General features: G+C 44.2%; 1 protein-coding gene across 7 annotated transcripts in view; it reads right to left on the bottom strand.

Annotated features, from left to right (window-relative positions):
- Nucleotides 1-12,382, bottom strand: part of ELF1 (E74 like ETS transcription factor 1) — an 87,884-nt gene that overhangs the window by 52,310 nt on the left and 23,192 nt on the right. Inside the window, exon 1 of one of the 7 annotated variants that reach the window (XM_030475986.1) lies at nt 10,782-11,372. The exons of the other annotated variants lie outside the window; for them this stretch is intronic. The gene's annotated coding sequence lies outside the window, so the exon portion shown is untranslated. Of the gene's footprint in view, nt 1-10,781; nt 11,373-12,382 lie in introns of those variants that run through there. 7 annotated transcript variants of the gene reach the window in all.

Here is a 12,382-nt window from a genome sequence, read left to right on the forward strand (position 1 = left end):
CTCTCTGGGCAAACAGTTCGAGTGTTTCACCGCTCTCACTGTAAAAACTTTCTTCTTTGTATCTAGTCTAAATCTCCCCTCTTTTACTTTAAAGCCATTACCCCACGTCCTGTCACCACAGGACCTGCTAAAAAGTTTGTCCCCATCTTTCTTATAAGTCCCCTTTGAGAACTGAAAGGCTGCAATACGCTCTCCCCAGAGCCTTCTCTTCTCCTGGCTGAAAAACCCCAACTCTCTCAGCCTGTCTTCATAGCAAAGGTGCTCCAGCCCTCGGAGCATCTTCGTAGCCCTCCTCTGGACTCACTCCAACAGGTCCATGTCCCTCTTGTGTTGGGGGCCCCAGAACTGAACACAGGACTGCAGGTGGGGTCCCACAAGAGCAGAGTAGAGGGGCAGGATCACCTCCTTTGACCCGCTGGTCACGCTCCTTTTGATGCGGCCCAGGATACGGTTGGATTCTGGGCTGCAAGCGCACACTGAAGCCGGCTCATGTTCAGCTTTTCATGCACCAGTACACCCAAGTCCGAGCACACAGAATATGGTGGTGTCTTTGCCTTTGAAGCCTGCATAGCAGGAGTAGTCCTCTCCTGAGCTGACAGGCTGCCTTTTTTAAAACAATGTCCTTCACCTGCTTGTTCAGTATCATCCTTCCCTAGAAGCTGCTGCTGGGTTCAATCAATGAGGTGATGAAGGCTGCCCAAACTGAAGAAGGAGCATTAACAATATGAAGAGTACAGGCATTACTGCAGTACTGAACATCCATCCAACCAACTAAAGAATAGTGCTTCTAAAATCGTGCCTTTAAAAGCTCTGCAAGGCGAGAGGCCACTTACACAGTTATAGTGGAGAAGAACATTCACTTAAGCCATAATGAAGTTTTTAAGCTGCCACTTCTAATGCACTCTAAAATGCAATGTGTTCACTCAGATTATTCTGAAAATGTGTGCTTCATGATGCCCTGTGTAATTACAATAATAAATACATTAACTTGCAGCTATGTAGGATAACGCAGAAACTAATATTCCCATGCCATCTGTACATTTTTCTTCTAACACATCAGCATAGCTTATATTTTATGTTCTGAAGTATTTGCATGGGGTGGGATTGAGAAGGGAGACTATTCGTCTGGGGAATTTCCATCTAGTGAACTTGGCTATTAAGAGAATATAAATTATCTCCTGACTTGTTACTAGACTAACAATTCCCACATGGGGCTTCAAACAGTGATGAAACACGAGTTAAAGACCAACAAGACTAATATAAAAAAGCAGAAAGATTTCTTTTAAGAGTGATGTGGAGAAGGAGCAGGGTCTGCAAAGGCCCCTCCAGGGAAGGCAGTGTCTGGCCAGGCCAGTAGTTCTCATTTCGTAATGTCTGGGGAAGTGTTCGCGCTGAAGCCTCAGTCACTCGCACATGAGCACACACCTGCTCCTGGGGGACATGGGCATTCACTCACTGCTGAAGAACCAGGCACAGCATTTATGAGCGTTACATGAAAAGACCTACGGAATCAAGGTATTCTGGAAAGTTTCAGAGCCCCCACAAAGCAGGTGTAGAGAAATGCAAGCCTCGCCTCTTCCTCATTTCATCAGTCAAGTTCCTGTGTCTTTTGCAGAACTAAGGCATCCGAGGTGGCTGATGCGCATGCCCCTGTGCCATCCCGCTGCAGCCCCACCGCAGGGCTCCGTGAGCCAGCCAGACTCCCCAGCTGTGGGGAAGCAAGGCAGCAGGGTGGGGGGAACCAAACTGCTCAAGGAGAACAGCCCCAGTCACCTTGGGCTGAGCTGTGTGCCCAGCTTGCTCTCATCCTGCAAGAGAAGGCATGCCTTTTTTCAAGGTGCCATGGACTTCAAGCAGAGTTTCATAAAGGTTGTACTATGTGTTATCCCCCAGAGGACTGTGCCCCATGTACCTGTCCCCTCCCAAACAAGACAGTACTGTCAAAAACAGTGCTCAAAACCACAAGGAAAAAAGGTGAGAAGCCTCCTGTCGCTGTGAAAGGCTTGAGCACACCTACATTAGAAATGTGAGAGCTGGTGCCTTTCACAGAGGCAAAACGCTGAGTTCTGCCCTTGTGGTGCTGGCTCCTGGCCCTGCAGAAACCTGGGGGGACGAGGAGCTGCTCCCTCGGAGTCAAGCCACTGCCAAGAGCTTTGAGCAGTGCCTGCCCCTGTGAGAGCAGAACCATCTCCTCTCCCCCGCCTCTCATGCAGGATGCAATACAATGACTTAATGAATAAACAGTTTAATGGAAAAAAACAGTATTCTGGTAGTTAAGCTGTTACATGAGGAAGAAAAGAGCATCAATTCAGGCAAAAAGGCTGAAATGAATCTGCACAGTTTCAGTTCTAACATAATTGTGATATGCAGAGTACTCAGTTCTCTAAAATCTGATGCTGGGGAAGGTATTATTAGCGTTCTAGCTTCAATAAACTAACTATGTTGTAGTAATGTGCATATCTTCAGAGATCATGAGACCTACTTAAAAACCATTACATCTTTTAGAATATAAGGTTTTATGTGCTTTTTCTGTGCACTTGTAATATGTTTATTAATATCTTAAGATATTAAAATATCTTAATATAATATAAAGATATATTAAGTTATATAAGCCAGAGCTGCCTCAGAAACACACAGATCCACAAGTGGATTAAAATGAAGAAAATTAATAGTAATAACAAAGCAAGATCACAGCATCTTATAATAAAAACTCACCAGGTCAAGTAATGTGGCAATCACCTGCCCAGAAATATATTCACGAAATTGTATGACTTCACACCCAACCTGTTCTCACACCCAACCTATGCACTTAAGAACTCCTACATCGGTAGTAGTGGAAAAAGAAACACAGGACCTCAGCTCGCTCTCTCACTGTGTTAGAGTAAGTTCCATGGTTACCCTTTCACAGTTCACGCTTCACGAGTTCAAGTACTGCTTTCTGCTGAACTAATTAAATTCTGGCCTCTATTCTCAGGTGTCTAAACAAGGGCCTTGGATGGATAACCACGTCAAAAGCGCACAGGCACAAGCAGGCTCTTGAGAAGACAGTCTGTTACACAATGACTGCCCAGGGCAGGCAGCAGAGTTGTCATCTCTGGGTGCATCTGCTCCCCTGCTCGTGGTTTAACTGACAGGAAGCACAGCAGAAGATACCAGGACCCAGCGAGGAGTGTTTCCTGCCTGCACAGCCACATCCCCCCAATGTGCTTGTCACTGAGCATCCTCCTGCACAGGCCACGGCCTCCCGTGACGGGGAGAGACTCTGTGATGCCTTCGAAAAAAGCAGAAAGAAATTAAGTAAATTAAGCCCAGGCACAGAAAGGCAGCAGCTGGATGGATAAAATGTAATCAGGTCAAGTGTACCGAGACGTGGCCCCAGCAGGCCACCAAAGCAGGGTATAAAATGCTGGTGGCATGCTCTCATCCTGCATGGCCCAAGACAACACACAAGCCAGCTCCGGAGGTTTCAGAGTCCAGCCTTCTTCAAACGGGCTTGTACTCCACCAAAAAAACAAGTTAGTTGACTTAAGAGATGAAGAAGCAAGCAAGCAGAAATCTTCAGACATGAACAGGACAAGGGGGAATGGCTTTAAAATGAAAAGGGGTAAATTTAGATTAGACATTAGGAAGAAATTCTTCCCTGTGAGGGTTGAAAAATTCTTCCCTCTGGCACAGGTTGCTCAGGGAAGCTGTGGCTGCCCCATCCCTGGCAGTGTTCAAGGCCAGGTTGGACGGGGCTTGGAGCAACCTGGTCTAGCAGAAGGTGTCCCTGCCTGTGGCAGGGTGTTGGAACTGGATGAGCTTTAAGGTCCCTTCCGAACCACTATATGATTCTATGAACCACAACCAGTGGCAGGAACCACACTGCTGAATATGTCACCAGCATGTCTACGTAATGGGATCACCCTGTTCTGGAAAAGCAGACAGGTTAAATGATCTAAGGGACTTTTCTAACACTAATACCTAGAGTAACACCCGTCAGTCTACCACAAAATTGAAATGCTGAAGAAGCACTTTGTACCAACAGGATAAGCACAAGAGTTAAGATAGCCTAAGCAAGCAAAGAACCAACTGCTAGACAAAGCAAAATCTCAGTGAAAGCAGGAACTCCAGCACAGCTGTGATTTCTACAGTACCTGTATGTGAACCAATGCACTTTACTTAGCCCCTCTCCAACTAGTCTTCTGCTCAGTCTTAGACTACCCCATAATGTCACCTGTCAGAAAACACCTTCTCCTTAGCCAGCCTAAACACTACCTTGCAGGTAGGATGAGAGATTATTAGGATGGCCTCGTATCCTTCCTCCACCAATGGCCAATCAGTGGTATAAAGCTGAGGAAAACCAATTTTGAGCTGTTTCTGCAGTGTTACAACTAAAGCAACAGAAGACACATTACTGGTGTAATTAAGTTGGAAATATATGAACTGGTAGATCTCTAGCAGATTTAACACTACCACCTACTGCTACAGTCGAGGAGCATTTTCTGCATAAAATCAAAAGTAGTAAGAAAGTCTTAATTGGACTTCATGGAATTTCTGGCACATTTTATCCTTTATGGAACCAAGGCTCTCCAGCTAACATGCGCTCCATCCTAAGGTGCTCTCCATCCCCTCCCCAGAAGAGTTGGGAATAAAAATGCCTTCCCATGGTGACTGGCACCGGTAGTAGAACAGCAATCGCCAAGTCAGAGGTCTGCAATTCCCTGAAAATGACCAGGCTCCAAATTCTCCTGGTTTCTCACTAGAAACGTAGCCTGTAACTAGGTTCCTCCAACAGAGCATGCTTTGTCCCCAGCTTTCTCATGCTCCCATCTGAGCATGGTGACCATCTGGTTATGCCAGAAAAGCGCAGCTGTCCAATGCTTCACAAGACAAGACTATGTCCCTCCACGTCACTGGGCACTGCATCCCTTCATGCCGTGAAGTTGGAAGGAAATACAGGAATGAGGACACATCAGGCACTAACAGAAAGCCGGTGAAAGAACTTGTAGCAGAAGCTCCCGTCTGCAACATTCTGACCTCCCCTGCAGACACAAGTCCCACCCTTGACAAATACTCCAGTAATCCCAAACAGCCAACAAATTAAAAAAAGATACAAATTAATGGTTGCTCAAAAGCCTTTCTGAACAAAAAGGCCTTGCAGCATGAGCTGAACCTTACTAAATTTTGCTGGATTGGCAAAAGGGCTTAGAACTGAAAAAAAAAAACCCCAAACCCCAAACCCACCAACATTTATTTTCCATCTCAGATTCCAACAATACTACGTAGCCAACAGCATTTTGTAGATTTGCTTCTTAGCCTGTAAGTCACGTTGGTCATATCTTGCAACATGTACTGGCAGGATTCAATGTTTTCCTAAGAAAACTGGGGTGGCAGATGCTGACACTGATCCAGAAAGAGTTTACTCTCACGCTGGATATTCTTTTTAACCCTGAAAGCTCATCTGTGCCCTGCTAATGAACTACAGATTTTATCACAGCAAGCCTTTCAAGATTCTCAGATGTATTTATTTTCATGGCGTGCTACTAGTGCCTATTGCTAAGCATAACATTAAAAAAGCTGTATTTACAAGCATAATCATCTTTATTATCTTGATTATACACTATTAAATTAGCCAGAAATTTAATGTAACAGTAGCGTAGGGCTGGAATAAGGGTGGGGGTGTTCCTTTATAACTGATTTTGAAGCACTTTAAGATCATCTCAGTTTTCAGGCTCTGTGTATTTTAAGCAAAAATGGAAAGGTAAATGTTGTGGTATTTGTATTTATAACAGCAAAACAAAAATCAGGATGCCTCAATTCTTACAAAATCGAAAATCTCTTCCTTGAAGCTGCTGCTGGGTGGCATCAGCAAGCAGTGTGCCCCAACCAGCATTTCTGCCTCCAACGGGGTTACAGCGAACAGGGAGGAGTGTTCCCCACAGAACTGCTTTTCCCACGCAAGAGCTTCAAGTCTACTTGCCTCATGGCCCTAGCAACGAGCAGCCTCACTGCCCTGCTATGGGTTTGGGTTTTCGGGGGTAGAAGGGATCATGCTGAAGCTCCATATGAAGAGAGGAGCAAAAGTGAAATTGAGCTGACCGACACACACTGACCAGGCTCCCTGGACAGCAAGAAAGAAACTGCCTTCACAGATTTCTATCTGTTTTAACCAGAGGGGAACATGTTTTTTTAAACCTACAGTGTCCCTTTAATAAACACCCCAAAGAAGACATTTTCCAGATAACCAAGGAATTTTTTACAGTGTTGACTTACTGAGCAGAGCACAATAACCAGCTATTCTGTTTGCACTACGAGGCAGTACAGTGCAATGAGTTAATAATTTATCACGGCATTGCTCTTGGCAACTGACCATAATCAACTTTGAAAATTCTTCCTCATTCTTACATTTTTAGACTCAGCTAGAATACGGCATCCTCAGAGCTTCAGCTCTATCTGAACATTTTCTAGCTGAGGTAAGAGGTTTAATCTTCCCAAACACCTCCTTTCCTCCTGTATAGTTTCAGGCTCAGAGCAAAGGTCATCGTTTCATTTCAATAACCTGATTTAGCAGGCAGGAATAACCAGAATATTTTTAAACAAAGCAAGAAGTTAACATTCCTTCAAAAAGACGCGGCGGTGAGGTTCTCATCCCTGTGTTTCATTCCCCTTCTCCCAGAAGCAAAAAGCTTCTCCCTCTACCAAAAGCTTTTATTTGTACATATTCCTCAACTACTAAGCAAACACCTTTTTCTCCCATTTTATATTATCAAGACTTATGCCTCTACATAATTTTAGGCAAATCCAAATTTATTAGTTAACACACTCTTCCTCTCAACCAGAAGTATCTAGCTGTGGTGTTCAGACGGCCTGTTTGGAAAACAAGTTTTTAAGAGAGTTTAAATGTGATGCGTAGAAGAGAGCTAACTCCTAATTATCACTTCGTTGAAGCTTTGGCCATGGAAAAAGGTCCTCTCTTCCAAGGAGAACTGTGTCACTTTGTCCTCAGCTTTATTTCTCAACCCCAGCTCTTACAAACTCCGCAGCCCCCATCACGCCGAAATCAATGCCTAACCTGGTTCAGCCAACCAGCCCCGTGACTTCCCCTGGCACAGACACCTGACTTGCCAAGTTGGCTCATCTCGGATGAACCAGATAAGGGGTTGCTCACGCAAACAGTTCAGACTGTGGATGGGAGGGGATGGCAGTAAGACACTAGGAAAAAACTGTTAGTGAGGAAAAATGAGTGTGGCGTTGCACGAGCAGCACTGAGGTAGCTGGATGAGTGCTCCTGCCTTAGAAACATCCAGGAATGCGCACCTCTAACTGTTTCACTAAGGGTACATTTTAAACTCAATTGCCCAGAGAAGCTGTGGCTGCCCTGCCCCTGGCAGTGTTGAAAGCCAGGCTGGACGGGGCTGGAGCAACCTGCTCTAGTGGAAGGTGTCCCTGCCCACAGTAGGGGGGTTGGAACTCTAAGGTCCCTTCCAACCCAAACCATTCTGTGATTCTATGACATGATGCAAATTTGAATGCTTATGAAAACATACAGCTAGAGTTTAAATTGCAACTTTAGCTCAACTAGTGCAGCTTACTGTTGAGTCAAGAACCTAAGGGCAAGCTCAGGGCCTGGGCAGATGCTAAATGAGCCGTTTAAGGACTTACAACCCATCACCCCTGGGACAGTTCTGAGACAACCTGCTCGTTCCAAACCTCCCTTCTGTGCTTCAGGGCATATCCAGGTAAACCACTGCCGCGCGGGTTTAATGGGATGTGCTGCCAAGTGACCGGGGTGGTTACGCGCCCAACCTTCACTTGGGAGTGAAAATGAGCAGCTGGGGTGAGGCTGAAGCACCTTTAGTGTGCACGTAAGCCCAGTAAGCACAAGATGTGTGGGGATACTGCAAACAGCATCGAGGCACCAGCATCGTTCTCCCATCCACCCAGTAAATCTTGTTCACCACAGACAGTGTAACACGTTCTCCCGAGGCAGTCTCTGTTAGAAAGCAAGCTGCTTTCTCTACAGTGTCTTTCTTTTCCCCTGATTTCACCCCATCTAGAGAACCTCATGTAAGGCAGCAAAAATGAACTCACAAAACTTCCCATTGATTTACTTATCATTACTTTTTCCCCAAACATGCTGAATGTAAACTATTTGATGTCTTTCCTCTCAAAACAATGGCTGTTTCACCCAGCTATTTGCAACTAGTAACTGCTACCATCTCTCCCCTCGAATGCACACATTTTAAATCCCAGTGTATCAATAAAATGTCATCACAGCTCTTCTATTTACAAAGCCTGGCAGTACAAATTAACAAAATACTTCCTAAGGCCACCTGAAGGCAGGGCACCTGTAAGAGAAGCTTCAAATACCACGAACACCAGAATCTAGACACAAAATGCACCTTTTCTAACTATGTGGCTTCAAAAGTGTTGAACCTTCTCTGCAGATATCATTATTTTTAAGCAAAACGTGCAAGACTGAGCTCTTATCTACAGCAGAAGTTTTCTGACATTTCTTATTGTTGAGAATTATTTCTAGTCCATTACCACTGAAAAAACATTCAGTACAACTCATTTGAAGGACCGTATGAAAAGACAATTAGCTTTTTGTAGAAACAACTGGTAGAATGTTGTCTTACATCAAGCATTCATTAATCAGACATATGTCCTTCAGAAGTGCACGTATAGGAAAATATTCTACGAGCAGTAGCTTTCTTCTTGGTTTTCTTCTCAGGAAATCCCTCCACAACCCACTTTCAAATGGTCTAAATTAATGGCTTTCTATATTATGGCCCCATCATACAAAGCAAAATTGTATTTCACTTAATTGCTGCAAAAGCAACTTGTTTCATTGTTGCTTTTAGCTAGTGTTTAAAGAAATATACTTTTTTTGGAACAGAAAAGGGCCACTACTTTTAAAACACCCAGAGCCACGCCTAGCAGGCAAACTTGAGGTTGTTTCTCAACACAGAAAGTTTCATTTTCATTCATATGCCTTAACCACCTTTGTGAAGAAAAAAAGCCCCAAACAGACACTTCCTCTGTACAGTTCCTTCTTTTCTCTTTTTGAAATAAACAGAAGTTGGTTGGGTTTTTTTGAAAACCAAAAACACAACAGGAGGGCAGCCTCGCACAGCTCCCCACCAAGGGCACCTGGAGCCCCTCCCACCGGGCTCACGGAGCTCTTGAGGAGCTGGTTCAGAGGCACTGGGATACAGGGTAGTAAATTCTTGCCATTTGCACAGGTTTGCCACCCTCTGCACTCTGTGACATGTAAGCTTCATAACTGTTTTCTTGATAGCCAATACTCTCCTTCACATGCTTCATTTACAGGCACTGTGACAAAGCTTGAATAGCTACAGAGTAAAGAGTTTACAGAGGCTCTGAAAAGGGAAGGAAAATAACAGCACAAACCAGCAAATGTACCAAGAGAATGGGAGTGGATAACCACCATCTCTGAGGACAATGTCAGGCAAAATTCTGCCTTCAGCAGACACTGTGCAAGCCCTGGTGCCTTCAAGATACAGTTTTCATGAAAGCTCTTCCTAGAGAGGGTCATCTTCTGGTTGGAAGGACAGCCTCCACTAAAAACAAACCATGCCATCACATCCTTGGGAAACTATTCTTGTTAGCTCCAAAATTATCTAATGCAGCACATGCAGCACGCACAAAAAGGAAAAAACTAACAGTGTTCTTGTCAACTTGCTTTTAACTTGAAATTGAGGCTGGTTGGAAGGGCAAGTTAAACATTAATGTTCTGTCAGCGGTCAGCCCTGGGTATTACAAGTTGTAGTTTCACAATCCCGTTTTGCTGCTTCTTTCCCTAGCTGCAATATAAAACTGAATAAACACTGAGATAGCCAGGAACTGGAGAACAGCAGAAGTGACTTGACACAAAGCTCATAAAAGCAAGGTAGTTTTCTCCTAATCTGTCAGCTTTATTAACCCTGTCAGAAGATCCCATGAAAAACACAAGTAACTCTAAAGGAATATACAGCACGACAAAACAGTGTATCAGTCACAATATACATTGACATGGTTTTTTCTCTCAACAGCAGACAACAATTTGAATCAACCAAGCTCACCCTTTTCTTTCAGTTCTGACACTCAGTCTCGCGTGGGATGACATTCACACCGAGCCCACTGAGGAAGCCAAACCACTACCACGCAAGAAGGTGAGCGAGGCAAATGCGGAAGGAGCTCGCAGCGAAGCAATGAGACCGTTAGTGCACCAACGGTAACACTTCAACAAGCACAAAACATCCCCCTCAAAATGAAAGATATATTCCATATATTCACACAGAAATGTTGATGATGAGTTAAATATAGGGTGTTCTAGAAATAGACTAAAATGCCTAATTATAGAAGCAGACACTGACATTCAATCCATCTAGAAAACAACCCTTTCCCACAGTTCCCAATCTATGTAGTCAGCATTCATATTCCTAGTGTATTATCTTCACTGTAATATTTTTTCCCCCAGTACAGAACGAAGTGATTTTCACATGCAAGTTTAAGAACTGGAGGCTATCATTTTCACATTCAAACCTGAACCTCGTACAGAGTCACACGTGACCCAAGACGACAGATCTCTTTAAGGACAAATAAATGACCTGAGCTTTAGTCAACCGATTCATCACTGAAGATAGCTGGTAGGCAGTTAAGGCCTAAAGCACATCAAGGTAGGAATGCATAAACTTTAGTCCCTATCTAATGGGATCCTTTTAGCACAAAGGCTGACATGGTGGGAAGCTCTCTGCCTCAGGACAGGCCCATATCGAAGAATAAATTGTTTTTACCTCTACACAGATTAGAGTGAAAATGTCTAGAGCCTTTCACACAGCTGCTGCGGACTTTTGATAAGCAAAAGACTTCAAATTTCAGCACGCATAGTCTCCAGCAACTACTTTATCATAAAGGAACATTTAAGTAAGATTTAATGAAACAACACTTAAGTAAGACTTAAGGAAGCAAATAATCTCTAAAGCACATCAGTGGCATTAAAACAGTAAGCACAATAAATCACTGGTGTATGGTAGCAAAGTTTCAACTCTTAGAGAGCAGATTGTAACCAAGGCTGGAAATGTGAACTCCACCTCCTGCCACTCCTGTGCTGAATCACCCCGGTGGGGGAAAGTCCTTGCTGTTCCTCGCAACCCAACACAACTCCAGCAACTTACCAAAACTGTCAGTGAAAACAACAAAATCTGCCAGAGAAAGGTGAGAAACTTTTGCTAACACTTGCAAGAAGCGAAAGCTGTTCTGGAGATCAAAGCTGCTCTTCCAATACAGAGCGAAATCCTATGTTTTTCTTTCAAAGTCCTTTCTATCAGCTCACTGAACATAGTCCTACTGTATGCCCTCCCTCGAACACAGCTGTGCTGAAAGGGTATGCTTATACACCTCGTAGTGTTGTTCTTTTTACATGCAGAAGTGTCCGAAGAGTAGCACATGCCACTGAAGTATGAGCTCGCAGCAATACTGAAACATCAGGCTATACCAGGCCAACAACATTCTTCAAATCTGGACGTTTACTTCTTGGGGTTTTTTTTCTTCTCATTTGAGTGCCAAGATCACGGACTTGGCAAGTCTAATGTTCAACAGATCAAAAAAAAAAAAAAAAAAGAGCACATTAGAAAACAGGCGCTTCTTGTAAATGCTTGGGTCTGGAAGTAATGTTCAAGCTAACTGGCATATAATGATACCACTCCCACGGCTCATCTCTCAACGACCACAAACTCCATCCAAACTGAAAGATCCTTGCCTTGGGGGGTGGGGAAGAAAATGTTTTGGGGGTTTTTTTTTGAGACGAACACAGGCTTCAGCTGTAAAAATCAACAAAACCAAATGCCATTTCTCTGTCCCTTCTAATGCACTTCCCTGCCTTCTAGAAGATCTGTCCAAGCTGTCATCTGTCAGGCTTGGAGGACTTTCAAATCATTTTTTCCTAGCTCCACCGCTGCACCCCAGACGCTTCTGTCGCCCTGGCGTAGACCTTGCGCAGCAGCAAGAGAGCCCGAACATGGCTGCTTTGCCTTCAAAGAGGAACTGCTCCTCTGCAAAGCCCTGCTTGAGAGAAAGCAGCAGCAGCAGCTACTTACCCTTTAGCACACAAAAAGCGTTCTGCCCCAGATAAGCAGCTGCAGCCTGGGAGCCGACTCAGGGTAACTCCAGCTTTTAAGGCTGGATGTCTTAACAGGGTCCAGCAGAAAGAAGGGGAGGAAAGAGGTAAGGCAAGCTCACGCTCTGTCAGTTGCAAACACAGCTGTTGCCTCAGCCCTACGATCTGAAAATAAAACTCATGATGAAAAAAAGGAAGATGCAAATATATTACAGGATTTTTCAGTAAAAAACTTGTCTCGCTAACTCAAGCTATTTTTTTTCTGAGTGATTCCTCTGT

This window comes from Strigops habroptila, chromosome 2 (assembly GCF_004027225.2).
Source record: "Strigops habroptila isolate Jane chromosome 2, bStrHab1.2.pri, whole genome shotgun sequence".
In the NCBI taxonomy this organism is placed as follows: Eukaryota; Metazoa; Chordata; class Aves; order Psittaciformes; family Psittacidae; genus Strigops; species Strigops habroptila.